The sequence below is a fragment of the Balaenoptera ricei genome, chromosome 8 (genome assembly GCF_028023285.1).
Source record: "Balaenoptera ricei isolate mBalRic1 chromosome 8, mBalRic1.hap2, whole genome shotgun sequence".
Classification (NCBI taxonomy): domain Eukaryota; kingdom Metazoa; phylum Chordata; class Mammalia; order Artiodactyla; family Balaenopteridae; genus Balaenoptera; species Balaenoptera ricei.
In genome coordinates this window covers 52,392,078-52,405,760 of record NC_082646.1, presented here as the reverse complement: position 1 = coordinate 52,405,760, position 13,683 = coordinate 52,392,078, and the positions used below count along the sequence as shown (strand labels likewise).

Here is a 13,683-nt window from a genome sequence, read left to right as displayed (position 1 = left end):
AGCCTCTGCAATGAGAAGCCCACGCACCGCAATGAAGAGTAGCCCCAGCTCACCACAACTAGAGAAAGCCTGCGTGCAGCAACAAAGACCCAACACAGCCAAAAATAAATAAAATAAATAATTTTTTAAAAAAATTTAAAAGGCAGCGTTATATAAAATAGTAAATCTTAAGAAAGCTCATTATGTACACACACACCCCACTCACTCCTACTGCCCTGTACCTGTAACCATTCTGTTATCTTATATCCTTCCAAATTCAAATATATTTTCTTATCCCCACTTCTTTCACAAAGTATGCACTCTTCTACACCAGCGTTCTTCTTTTCTTCTTTTTTTTGGATCATCCTTCTTTCACTTAAAAGATCCTTGGAGATCCTTGCATATCAGTACTTAGAGAAACCCTCATTCTTGTTTGTAGTTTAATAGCTTTCCCTTTTGTGAACATACCGATTTAATTAACCGGTTTCCCACTGATGCACACTTAAGGTTGTTTCCAATCATTTGCTATTAGCAACAATGATACAATGCTTGTGCTTTCTTTTCAACTTGGTTTTATCAGGTAACATTCTGCTCCTGGACTGTCAGGAGACAGCACCAATAGCAGGAACCACTTCAGAGTTAGTTGGAGCACGGTCTGCATCTAACCTCCTCTGCTAACTAGCTACTAACTACATGCCTCTAGGAAACTTACTTGTATTTTCCAAGCCTTAATTTCCTCACTTCATAGAAGTGGGCAAAATTCCACCTACTTTATCAGTTTGCTTTTAGGGCTCAATAAGATAAGACTGGCTCCCACTGGCCAAACTTGGGACAATTTTTGTATCAAAAAGCATAAATATTGGGGGAGGGGAGGCAGAAGGTTGGTAATGGATTATAACACATTGGGGGGAAAAGAATCCAGGAATCCAAGTAATACTAAAAAATAAAATAAAAATAAAAAAAAAAAAGAGGAGGGGAGCTGAAAGCTAATCTATCAGAAAAATGCCAGGAAACAAATACAGAAAAAATTCACTGCCTAAATTTTTTTTAATAAAATAAATTTTATTTATTTTATTTAAAAAAAAAAAGAAAAATGTCAGACTCTGACAAGTACAGGTTTCTGGTAACTGACTATACTGCTGAACTGAATGAATAAGCATTTTCAGAACTCTAATGGAAAACTGATGAATTCATAAAAGTTCTAACAAAAGATCAAGATGAAAAAAAAAATTAATTACATGGGACTGAGTGAACTGATGAAGATGATTATAATTTTTGTGACTTTCTGTTTGAATAAAAAAAAAAAAATCCCACAAGGACTCAGAGGCAAAAAATATACAAATCAATTTTCACTGCAAAGTAAAGGAGCTGTTACAGTGGAGGATTACTGGGCTGAGTGTCCATATTATGACATAGCATGAGTGTGTTTCGTGTTTGGTAATTGCAATCATTGTTGTTTTTGTTGTGGTCATCCATTTACAATGCTTGGTGTCAGTTTATTTATCTCTTGTAAAAATAAAATACAGTGTGTGTGTGTGAAAAAAAAAAAAGAAAAAAGAAAAATGTCAGGAAACAGATACAGAACGGAAGAGCGAATTAGAAAATCATCCTTTAATAGATGTTAATTAACCTAGGCCAGGATTATCAATAGATGTTTAAACCACAGAATGAAAGTTTTTGAGGAACAGGATATCCAAACAATCTCAAAGTATCACCCCACAGACAATTTCATTAATTACAAAGAGAAAAGGGTTCCTTTACAATGCAGATATCAGGCAATGTCACCTCATCCAAAATACAAGCCTCACATCACCACTGACATGACAAACTGACAGAATGTGTCACCTAATGTGATGTAAGGGGAGGGATGCAGCATCGCCTCCAGGGAATTCTTACCATGAATGTTTAATCTGAGTCTAAGAATGAGAAAACAATCAGACAAATCCAATCTACAGTCTACAAAGCAGCTTAGATCAAAATGTCAATATTATGAAAGACAAAAAAGGCAGGGAGACTTTGCTACATTAAAAGAAACTAAAGAGACACGACTACATTGTGTAAGTAATCCTTACTAGATCCTGGGTCCCCCTCCCCCCAAAAGGTTATAAACAACATTGGAACAACTGGGGAAATCTGAAAAATATTATTGTTTCAATATAATGATATTGTGGTTACAGGGGAGAATGTCCTTGTTCTTTAGACATACATGCTCCCGTGCTTAGAGGTAAAGTGTTGTGGTGTCTGCAACTCACTTTCAAATGGTTTAGAAAAAAAAAAGTGTGTGTGTATGTGTGCGTGTGTGTGTGTGTGTGTGTGCACGTGCATGCGCAGAATGGTAAAGCAAACAAATCTAGATGAAGGGTGTAAGAGTGTTCACTGTAATACTTTTGCAATTTTTCTATATGTTTGAAAATTTTCAAAATAAGTTGGGGAAAAAAAATCAAACCAAACATGTAAACCACCTGACACCCAGTAGGTGCTATGATTGTTCCCATGATGGCTTCAACTAACTCAATAGATCTACAAAAAGCTCCTCCCCCGTGCCCATGGGTAAAATAAACCAAATCAAAGTAAACACCACCAGCCAGCCAGTCCTGCCTTCAGAATGCTTACACTTTTGATCAGATGGCAAGGCAAAAACAGGAAGCAGCTGGAGATGAAGTAAGGTTTTGGTTCCAGAAAATCTACCTGGGGCCTACGACTGCAAATTTTTTTAAGTTAGGTAACTTTAAAAAACAAAACAGAACCAGTTACTTAACGTCACTAAGAATTGTTTCCTCATTTACATGGAAAAGTGGAGCTAAAATCTACCACCCAGGTTGAGAGAATAAGACAGCATACATAGTATAACTTTGTAAAGCATATAATATTGAAGACTCTCATTAAAAGATATTAGTCTCCTAGAATAAAAGCAGAGAAGGAAAGCTCCTGGATGGTTCCACCTTTGTTTCCCTATCAGAACACCCAGCAGAAGAATTTGCATTTAGCTTATGCTCACAAATATTGGATGAAGATGTAATAATAAGACATTATGAGACAGAATGCTTAAAGAAAGTCTTTTGGGCAACAGATGCCACTGGAATTAGAGGAAAGATTAATATGAGCTGGCCCAGCCAGAGACAGCAGCACCTTAACAAAAGCACGTATTTATGTGCACATAAATTTGCCAAAGCCCTATCACACACATTATCTCATCTGAGCCTCACAATAATCCCCATTTTGGAGATGAATAAACTGAGGCTTGAAAAGACAAATTACCCACCTAGCACACAACTCAAATTTGTGTTTGCTCAACCCAGTCACAGAAGAACGAAAATAACTGGCTAAAAGAATGGAAATAATTCACAGCTCAGCGATCCCAGGGTCTCTGTTGGGACAGTGAGTCACTGATGGCCACTCCTAAACTCAGACCTTTTCTACAAAAAAATGCCAAAAATCTGCCTTGGGATTGCTTCTATGGATATTCAGAAAGATGAAAAATCAGGCCTTTTAACCACATGCTTCAGATATTAAAACAGTGGAGCTTAAATTCCCCTTTCTTGTGTGGTTATGTGACAGAGATGGAGAGGAAGTGAGCAGAAGAGGTTATTTTCACTTCAAGGTTGATGGTGTCCGCATTTTAGTGACGTTAACCTTAACTCAAAAATAAAATTTTTCTGCAGAATTTTCTGGGGGAAAACTCTTGGCTGCTTTACTATTTCAGATCACTTTTTAAACATCCTGCTGTGTTGCAGACTGGGAAATATATTTTATTTCTCTCTTCCAGAGGTTTCCATGTTATTTACATATCAACCTTTACTACAGCCATCACAAAAACCAGCAGGAACTCTCAATTCCATTTTTCCCCACTTTCTGTCCACCCATCACAACTTCCTTCCCTTAGTAAGAGAGGGTAGCCCAAGTGGCTAATGGACTTGACAAACGGCAGTGTCAAAGACTGCGATAAGAATTTTTTTTAATACTTATTTTATTTATTTTGGCTGCACCAGTCTTCGTGACAGCATGCGGGATCTAGTTCCCCGACCAGGGATCGAACCTGGGCCCCCTGCATTGGGATCTCAGAGTCCTACCCACTGAATTTAAATCAGGGGGCAATTAAAGGGAAACTGTCCGTGCCCTTTGACCCAGCATTTCTACCCCAGAAATGAATCCTACAGAAATATTCCCACAAGTTCATTACAAAAGGATGCATGCTCAAATGCTCACTGCAGCAGTGTCCAACAGCCACTGAAAAGGGCAAGTTTGAGGAACATGCAAATACATGGGGCAAATGCCTGAAATATATTAAGTAAAAGAGCAAGCAGAATACGTATTATAATAATATCATTAGCATATGTGTGGGACAAAATGACAGCCATCCACATCAAAATCGCAACAGTTGACTATGGGGGGTGGAATCAGGGACTTTTCCCTTTGTACAGTAGTTCGTTGTATATTTCTGTAATGAATTTTGCTTAATCTTACGTTATGTCTAGAATCAAAAAACTAATTTAAGATATATATTTATGTGCTCTTTCATGGCCTTTCCTCTTTGCAGTCAAACGCTCTACTCCTGAGTTATAGCCCCGCTTATCTTTGTTCTTCACTTTGGAAGCAGCTAGCATTCTACCTGCATTACTACCTCTAGAAATAAAGAGTGCTGGCTGTAGAAGTTCGCACTCTTAGGGAATGACAGAATCATGGTTAGAAAGGACGGAAAAGATCACCTACAATATCTGCCAACAAATGGTATTCCAGCCCATAGGCTAATTAAATATGTGCAGTTATCAAGAAAATCACTATCTTCTGAAGCAGGCCTTGATGTCTTCTAGCTTTGCTGTGACATTCCTAAACATGACATTCAGGAACGGGCAACTGACCTGGACACCAATATCCACAATGTGGCAGGCTAAGCAGACAGAATCATTATCACATCCAAGAAAACTAACATTGTTACACTGTCATCTCCTATGCAGCTCCCATTCAAATTTCCCCAACTGTCCCCACAATGTCCTTTATAGCTTTTTTTTTTTTAAGTCCAGGATCCGATCAAGGGTTGCATGTGGCATTTGGTTGTCACAGCACTTTAGTCTCTTTTAATCTAGATTAGTCCCCCATTCATTTTGTTTTCTTTTGTTTTGTTTCTCTTTCATGACATTGACATTTTCGAAGATTGCAGGCCAGCTGTTTTGCAGTATGTCCCACAATCTGGACTTGCCTGATTATTTCCTCATGATTAGATTTAGGTTAAACATTTCTGGCAAGAATTCTACCTTGGCGATGTTGTGTACTTCCCATTGCATCAAGTTGTCTAGTTACACTGAGTTATCTTTTTCTTCATTGTGTCACTGTGGGTACCAAGAAAGCATCAGCCAATAAATAAAATATGTACAATAATAAATAACGTCAAAAACAGCTTCAATGATCACCAGCTATTCCAGGCACAGTGCCAGACATTTCAAAATGTATTATCTCATTTAAACCTCACGACAATCACGCAAAGAAAGAGGTTCAAAGAGGTTAAGTCACTTGCCCAAGGACACACATGTAGTGATAGAAAAATGCACACATGCACATGTGAACTCACTCACACTCACACACACACACACACACACACACACACACAAACAAATGATCTCTGGGGTTCATGGTCTCCCTGAGGATCTTCCAGGGACAAGTTAAGAAGCCCTACCTTAAACTAATCTTGAGGAGTCCTACCTAGCTTTCAAGGGTTGAATTCCTGTGAAGAATAAACTGAAAATAAATTATCCGTGGTCCACACAAAATTCTTCCACACTTGGAAATATTTGGAGACGGGCCACCTTTCCACAATAGCCAAGAAAATAGGGCAACGGTTCCATAAATTATTTTAACATTCTGGTATTTGTTTGTCTTGTTTTTACTATTCTGCAACAAAATAAAAAATATAAAGTAGAGAATTTTTCACAAAGCTAAATATATTTTTAATTTTAAAATTATGCTCTTTCTACAACTTTTGATATAAAATGTCCTTTATTTCATGAGATAGAGCGAAGGAGGACATATTTTTTAAATATCTTTACTACAGAAAAATAACTATTGGCAACAACTCACCCAATTTTATCTTATTTTTTGTATTTTTACTTATCTATAAAATTCAAAAGTATGAAACCCATTGATCTAGGGAATTCTATACAATCAAAATTATTTTTGAGAAACTAACTGGAATAAATGAAGTTCGGCCCAAAAAGAAACCAGATCTGAAATATTTCTGAAATTTCCCTTTAAGTCATCCAAAAAACATTTCAAAAGCTTGGGTGTCCTCATTTTAATGCATTTGTTAAAACCATTTTATATTTGCATTACTCATTGCCATCTTCCGATATGTTGATATTTCCTGCTTTTGAATGGGCCCTTATGACTTAGATTAGTTTATTCATTCTACAAACATTCAGAGAGTCCCCAATTCGTGCAAGGCACTCTATTAGGTGCCTGGGAACCCAGACTGGTGAGTTTTTTCTTGCCTCCGTGTCTCAGGTCAAAGGTCACCAACAACTTTGTGAACACTGTTCCTCCCCCACCAAGGAAGCATGAAAGTCCCCCTTGGGGCTGTGCTCTCCTAGCACTGCCTACAAACCTCTCTGTGTGTGATTATACGTTTATGTTCGGCTCCCTCACCTGAGCAATTTTTCCAAAGCAAATACTATCTTATTCAATGCTGTATTCCTAGCACAGTGCACGTATACCTGGTGATCAGTATAAATTAGTGGAATAAATATATCTTATGGTGAGGAAACTAAAGCTCACCAAAAAAATACGACGTGTCCAAAATCATACAGCTAATAAATAAGTAGTGCTCAGTCTTAGAAAGCCTCACCAGAGCTCTCTTCCATTCCACCATGCTGCATCCTACACACAGGGTGAGTGAAAGATCTTAGATGTCTTCCTGGAACCTCAAACTCAATATGACCAAAAGTCCCTCCTCCTTGAAAAAACAAACAAAAATCTGGTCCCCAGCTAATGTTACCTTTCTCTTGTAAGCGGCATCTCCAGTGTCTCAAGGAAAAACTCAAGTCATCTCGACTCCCTCTTTTCCCTATACCCACATCCAATCAGTCTTATCACTTATAATCTTCAAACCTAGTGTCTCTCCAATCTCTTCCCTTCTCTCCTAGCCCCTGCCACCACCCTAGATCCAAGCCACCACCATCCCACACGTAGACTATAAAAATGATGTGCTACCTCATCTCACATTCACTTTGGCTAATTCTCTCCAGTCTCTTTCCCACTTAACGGCCACCATGATGGTTTTAACATCATTCTACCTGCATATGTAATTCTCCTAGCTAATTAAAGCCGTTCACTTAAGATAAAGACCAAATTCACCTGTGGCTCAGAAAACTGCCCACTATCTAGACTCTGTCCACCTCTCCAGCCTCATTCGTCTTCATTCTGGTCTCTCTCCCTTGCTCTGCCCCCATATACTAACCTTTTAAATCCTCATATTTATCGCTTTCCTTTGTACTTTGAACATGCAGTTGCCCTTTGTCCCCATTCTCAGCACCTCCCACTGCCGTCCTAAATTACTTACACTCACTGTCCAAGTCTCTTGAAATGTCACTTCCTACAGGAAGCCTTCCCTGATTCTCCCAGACAAGGGAAGCACACCATATTAGGCATTTCTATCCCACCTTGCAGTACATCCCACTTTGGCAGGAGCATTCATCACACCTGCAATTACTTCTCCAATGATTATCTCCCTTATTAGAACATAAGCTCCATGACGGCAGTAGAAGCGTCTCTTTTCACTGAGGTATCCAGTCCTTAGAATATAGTAGCTGCTCACCATATCTGCTGACAGAAGGACAGGCTGAGGCCATAACATCAGGCCAAGTAAAACAAGGGGAAAGGATTCTTATCCCTTTGCAAAGGATTTAAACTAAGGGAGAGGACTTCCCTGGTGGCGCAGTGGTTGAGAATCCGCCTGCCAATGCAGGGGACACAGGTTCAAGCCCTAGTCCGGGAAGATCCCACATACCGCATAGTAACTAAGCCCATGCACCACAACTACTGAACCTGCACTCTAGAGCCTGCATGCCACAACTACTGAAGCCTGCGTGCCACAACTACTGAAGCCTGCGTGCCTAGAGCCCGTGCGCCACAAGAGAAGCCACTGCAATGAGAACACATGCACCGCCACGAAGAGTAGCCCCCGCTCACCGCAACTAGAGAAAGTCCACGTGCAGCAACGAAGACCCAATGCAGCCAAAAATAAATAAATAAATAAATGTTTAAATAAAATAAAATAAATTTAAGGGAGAAAGAAATGCATAGTTTTTCAAGGTCACAGAGATAGCAGTGATAGGGCCAAAACTAACCTTCCATTCTGCTCATTTCTCCTCCCTAAAACACTAAAAAGCCTGGGTAGGAGAGGGCACAGCTTAGAAGAAGGGATGAAAAGATGGTGAGTGAGAGGTCCACGATGACAGCTTCTGAATCTGCCTGTCACATTAGTTGCCTCCAGATGGGCAGCAGTTAGACTTTTCATGCCTAGAGAAGCACTGTCTTACACAAACATAACCACTACCACATCCTTCTCCTTAATAGGAAGTTTATAAAATAACAAACTTCTTTCATCCACAAAGGAGAAGAAATAACAGGAGGAAAAGCTGTTGCTGCTCCAAGCACCTTAAGAAAAAAAAAAAAAAAACCCAAATGGCTAGTTTGGCCACCTGGGCCTGCTCCTCAGCAATCAACAGGGAAGGGAGGGGAAAAGACAGTCTTCCCACCACATACTAAAGCAGGGAAAGGAAAAAAAAAAGTATTAAATGAGGCAGAAGCCATTCAAAGTCTACTTATTCTTTGGGAATTATGAGAACATTTTGCATAGAGCATTTAAAAACCTCGCTAATGCATCGGCAGCTCTTAATACAGGTACCAAGGAAAGGAAAAGTGGCATGAGCTCAACTGCAACATTTCACTGTCCACGTGCTGCTGAGGCCAAACTATGTCTGTCACAGAAGCCACAAACCAGGCCAAGGGGTCAGGTTCGTTGCTGTTCATCCTGCCAAGCACCAACTGCAAGAAAAAGAAAAGGCAAAGCCTCTTCAATGAGGACTCTGTAGAATAACTATTAGCACAGTCTCATTCACCCTGGAGTTTCTGGGTGAAGTAGGGAAGGGATGAGAGGGTATTCAGAGACTGGAAAGTGACTTAGAGAAAGAGTTGTCATCTACTGGTGATAAGGGGGAGATTTTGAAACACAGAAGAAAAATGAGAATTGCAAATGGAGAGGCAGGGAAAGAAACTGGAAGAACTTCAAGAGACACAGAGGGGTGGGGAAAGGAAGGTACAGCGGGAGGGGTGCTCAGCAAAGCAGACAGTAAGCAACAGAAAAACAGAGAGAGAAGCAAAGCCAGGCAGTCCATCTTTTCCTAAATCCCAAAGCTGCTCATTGCATCCCAATAAATCACTCTACCACAAAGCCCATACAATGGACTGTCCTTTGCATTCAGTAACAAGCAGCATTTAACGAAGCATTGCCCAGCTGCAACTTTGGAGACCTAAGGGTCTGAATTAAAAATGAACAAAATTGGTTCAGCAACAGAAGACAACCAGTAATGACTTTCCCCCAATGCCTGCCTTGGCTATGAAAGGTTTAGCATTTTGAAGTTAAGCATAAAACACTCTGGCATTTCTCCTTTTGACATTCCAAGAGGGGGTGTGGTTGACCCCAGGTCCATTCATTTCCAAGGTTGTAGATCTTTCAGCTAAGACTGGCCCCATCTGTTCTGGAGTCAGCCAGCTGTTTATTTCAAAATAACATATTTATTGTACTAATCATCCTACTAACTCTTACAAGAAGAGAGCCAATATCATACGGGTCAAAATGCTCTCTGTCTTGTTAAACGTGTCAGTTTGTTTAAAAACCAAAACCAAAAAGCAAAAAAAACTCTACTATCCTCCTCGGTTTCCACCTCCAGGATCACTCTTCCATGCGTACCTTTCAGTAATGGCAAATGAAGGTTAATGGCGCTTCTAACTTTTCCTTTCCCTAATGCTTTAAAATGAACCGGAGTGTCCCTAATGATCCCTTCTCCAAACCGTTATTTGTGCCTGGTGACTGTGCCTCAGGAAACGTCAGCTCATTATGGTACCATTGTCAGTGGCAAGGAGCCTATTGCAATGTAATTTAAAACACTCACACAAGCACAAATCTGTCGGCTCCACTTCCAAACAATCCTGAAATCCTGCAGTTGGGAGAAGAAAAACACTTAACAAAAATGCTGCATGTAGAAGCCCAAGAGAACCTTCCCCAGACACGTGAAATGTTTCTGACAGGCACGGAGTGCACCATTAAAGGACACTGTCACCTCAAATCAGCAGAAAAGGCGAGACAAACGACGTAGACACACACACACATAAAATAAAGCCCCACAAAACTTAACCTACCCAGAAGCACGCTCATCTTAAAAATGAATAGTGTGTGCTCGCCCAAGTGACATGAAATGTTCCAAAGTAGTGCGACCACATTAAATCACTGTCTCCATTTCTCCCCACGCATCACCCCATTCCCACTCAAATCTCAGCACTCGGGCCGTGTGTGACAGGACTGCAGTCCCCCAACCTCTGCCTTCCTCTGATTTTCCAAGAGCACTTCCCAACGTCCTCCCCAGCCCAGCCCCCTCTCCCAGCCTCCAAAAAGGTTGAGGGGAGTTGCGACTAGGGAACTGGCAGGCACCGGTCCTCCGGCGGGGGAAGGTTGCTGGAGTTGTTCTTTGCAGTGACCCAAATTGCACAGAGCTTTTCGCTTAGCAGCGTTTGCGAGCACCTCCCCAGTCCTCCCGCCCCCACCTTCCCAAAAGAAAGCCTTGAGAACTAAGCGGGAGGAATAACTTGGTAAGAACCATTTGAATAAATCACTTCAACTCACCTGGTTTGGGATTTTTCTCCCCACCCCAGGCATAAACAGAAAGGATGTGCGAATGAGTCACGCACGCAAGGGAAGGTGTTGCGATGTCCTAAGTCCAAGGGCTGGAGTCAGTCCCTGCCCTGGTGCTGCTGCTACTCTTAGCTCAGCTGGAGCGAGCGGCAATCGCAAGCCTAGCAGCAGCAGGGGGGTGGATAGACCTTAGCACAATGAATGCAGTGGGGTTTTTGCAATGACATCATCCCTCTGTCCAAAAGGCCCCAATAGCCATGCTCAGGTGCGGTGCATTCTAGGAATTGTAGTCTCCTCAAGGCCTGGCGGGGACACCGAGGCTATTGCCGGAACTACAATGCCCAAAATGCGCCAAGGTCGGACGCGCCCAGAGCGGGCAAAGGGAGCGAAGGGGAGTCGGCCGCCATGTTAGGAGTGCCAGGACGTTTCAGCGGAGCCGGCTGAGGTTTTAGGGAACGCGGGAGCCGAGTGGTGGTGCAGAGGGGACGGTGAGGAGGAGGACAAGCCGGTCGGAGAGCCTGGGTTCCGAACCTGGGCACCGGGGGATGGAGGCGGCATCTGGGGACTGAGTAGGACGCGTCCGGCTGGTGGCGGCATGAGAGACCGAGTGGGCCTTGACCTCACGGTCTTGCAGGGGTTGCGGAGGCCCTCTACTCCTCTTGCTCCATTTTATAGCTAAGGGATTGAGGGAGTCAGTTTACTCCTGGGCTCAGAGCAGCATTGAGACCCGCTAACAGGATAGTCGGGGCGGTTGTGATTTTTGGGGGGTGCGGGGACCCCGGGTGGCGATTCTGTCGCCTTTGGTCGGGGAAGCTTCCACCTACGGAGTTGGGCTCTCCCTCCCAAATTTATTTTTATCTTCTTGTCATTCATTTTTCAACCATCCTTACCCTTTCCCGGGGTGTCGTACCCTCATTGGTTTTTCATACAGGAATGATTTGCAGAAGGTTCCAAAGAAATCGATGTTGGAAGGTAGCTAAGGTGGAAAGGGACGGTGCTTTGGCCCCGAAATAAAGAAAAGCCAGGAAGAGTCCTACAGGAGTAACACACCCGGTTTAAAACGACATCTTCATACCTGCCAGCGAAAGCAGGGAGGTGTTGAAAGGGAATACTGATGATAGACCTATTGGCGGCTGGAGATTGGTTCCGGAGTAACTGGGATTCTTGAATAAACCTAGAGTGTTATGCTAAAAATACTGCGGAGACGGGATCTTAAGTAGCATGGATCACGGACTTATTTTTAAAATACATTTAGTGTTTAATTTGTGGAACTCCATATATACGACCACTTTAGGAACTAATTTTCTCTTAAACTAGGTAGCTGAAACCAAAGTCATTGGCCTTTAAGTTGTTTTGCCCAGTATTTCAAATGGACTGTGTTTTTTTCCAGATTGTGTTACTAAAACAATACTGTGTGTTTGTTCTTTTTCAGAGTCTGTCTACACTATGAAAAGATGGGAAATTTCTTTCTTCCTGAGGGTGTCCGAAGGGCTAAAAATGCCGATATATTTGTGCTGTTTTTCTCTTTTCCTTTTGTGTATTATTCTGAAAAACAAAATTAACTGACACTTTGGGTCATTAGGGGTATGCACTTCACCTGTTAGGAGTTAAAATGATAGCTGATAAATGGATTATCGTATCAAGGAAAGACTAGGCAGAGTGATTATAAACGACAAAAGCATGGTCGAAACATGTCTCAAATGTATGCAGATGATTACAAAAACAGTTTTATAAAGAATGATCTTATATAATATTTCTGGGAACAAGGCAGATGAGTGGCTTTGTTTCATTTTTAAACAAAGGTAGTATGTATTGGTCTCACTTATCCATGGATACAACAATGGGAAGAGCTTATGAAATTATTTGTTATTCAAAAATACCTTTTTTGCAAGTAATGTTGGTAAGTATAGGAAAAGGTACAAGATGTTTACTATTTTCTTTCTGATCATCAGTATAACTATAGACGTGTTTTAAGCTTAATAGAGATGAAATAGACTGAACAGGTTTACATTTAGGCTTAGTTTCAAATGCTTACAAATTATTTTTAGGGCTTGGTGATTCAGGGGTGGCGTTGTGTCTTATATGAACTTATCTTGTTCATTTTATGATACTTCTTTATGTAAGCAATAACTTCCTCAATTTGAGTTACTATGGAAGACAAATGGTGGGTTGGGGGGGGGAGGAGGGACCCAGCAGAGTTCTCAGAAATACTGTATGTGAGAAATGAGACCTGTATAATGTAGTGATTTCTATAATTTGTCATGTGATTGGGTAGTTAGAAATTTTTCCAGCCTTATATCCAATGGACATCTAAGCATAAAGAAATGAAACAAATCTAGTTACTATCTCAAAAAAACAACTCCATGACCCTTAACTTTTAGGATAAAAAATTATGTACTCTGTGTAGAAATTTAATTAAAAAAATTAGTATTAGAGGAATTGAAGATGCCAGCTTCTGAAAGAATAACCTCAGTGTCCCAGAGAAAAAACTGGGTTAGAAAGCTAAAAAGTGGAATTAGGAATGCCTTAAGTAGATAAAGAAACCTACCTTCTTTTTCTCTGTCAAAAGAGAATTAGGACATTGATTTGTATTATAATTATAGGTAGTTCATTAAAGAGTATTGAGTTAGTTGCTATTATATCAAGGGTTTTTTCAACAGGGTCAAGTGTCTGGATCACCTGTAGAACTCTAGAAATGTGTAGCTGTTGCCCACCATTCATCCAGCTGAATTATTGTCCAGGGTTGTAACCAGCTGTTGTGTATTTTTAAAACACTAGAGGTGAGTGTACAGGGGTGGGGTAGA

The 13,683-nt window shown here is 41.0% G+C and overlaps 1 protein-coding gene across 4 annotated transcripts in view; it reads right to left on the bottom strand.

The window, feature by feature from the left end:
• The window catches only part of RAB30 (RAB30, member RAS oncogene family), a 77,296-nt gene extending 66,234 nt beyond the window's left edge, over window positions 1-11,062 (bottom strand). For all 4 annotated transcript variants that reach the window (XM_059930701.1, XM_059930703.1, XM_059930704.1 and 1 more), the window contains exon 1: window positions 10,871-11,062. The gene's annotated coding sequence lies outside the window, so the exon portion shown is untranslated. The remainder of the gene's footprint in view (window positions 1-10,870) is intronic.
• Between the last annotated feature and the right edge of the window lie 2,621 nt (window positions 11,063-13,683).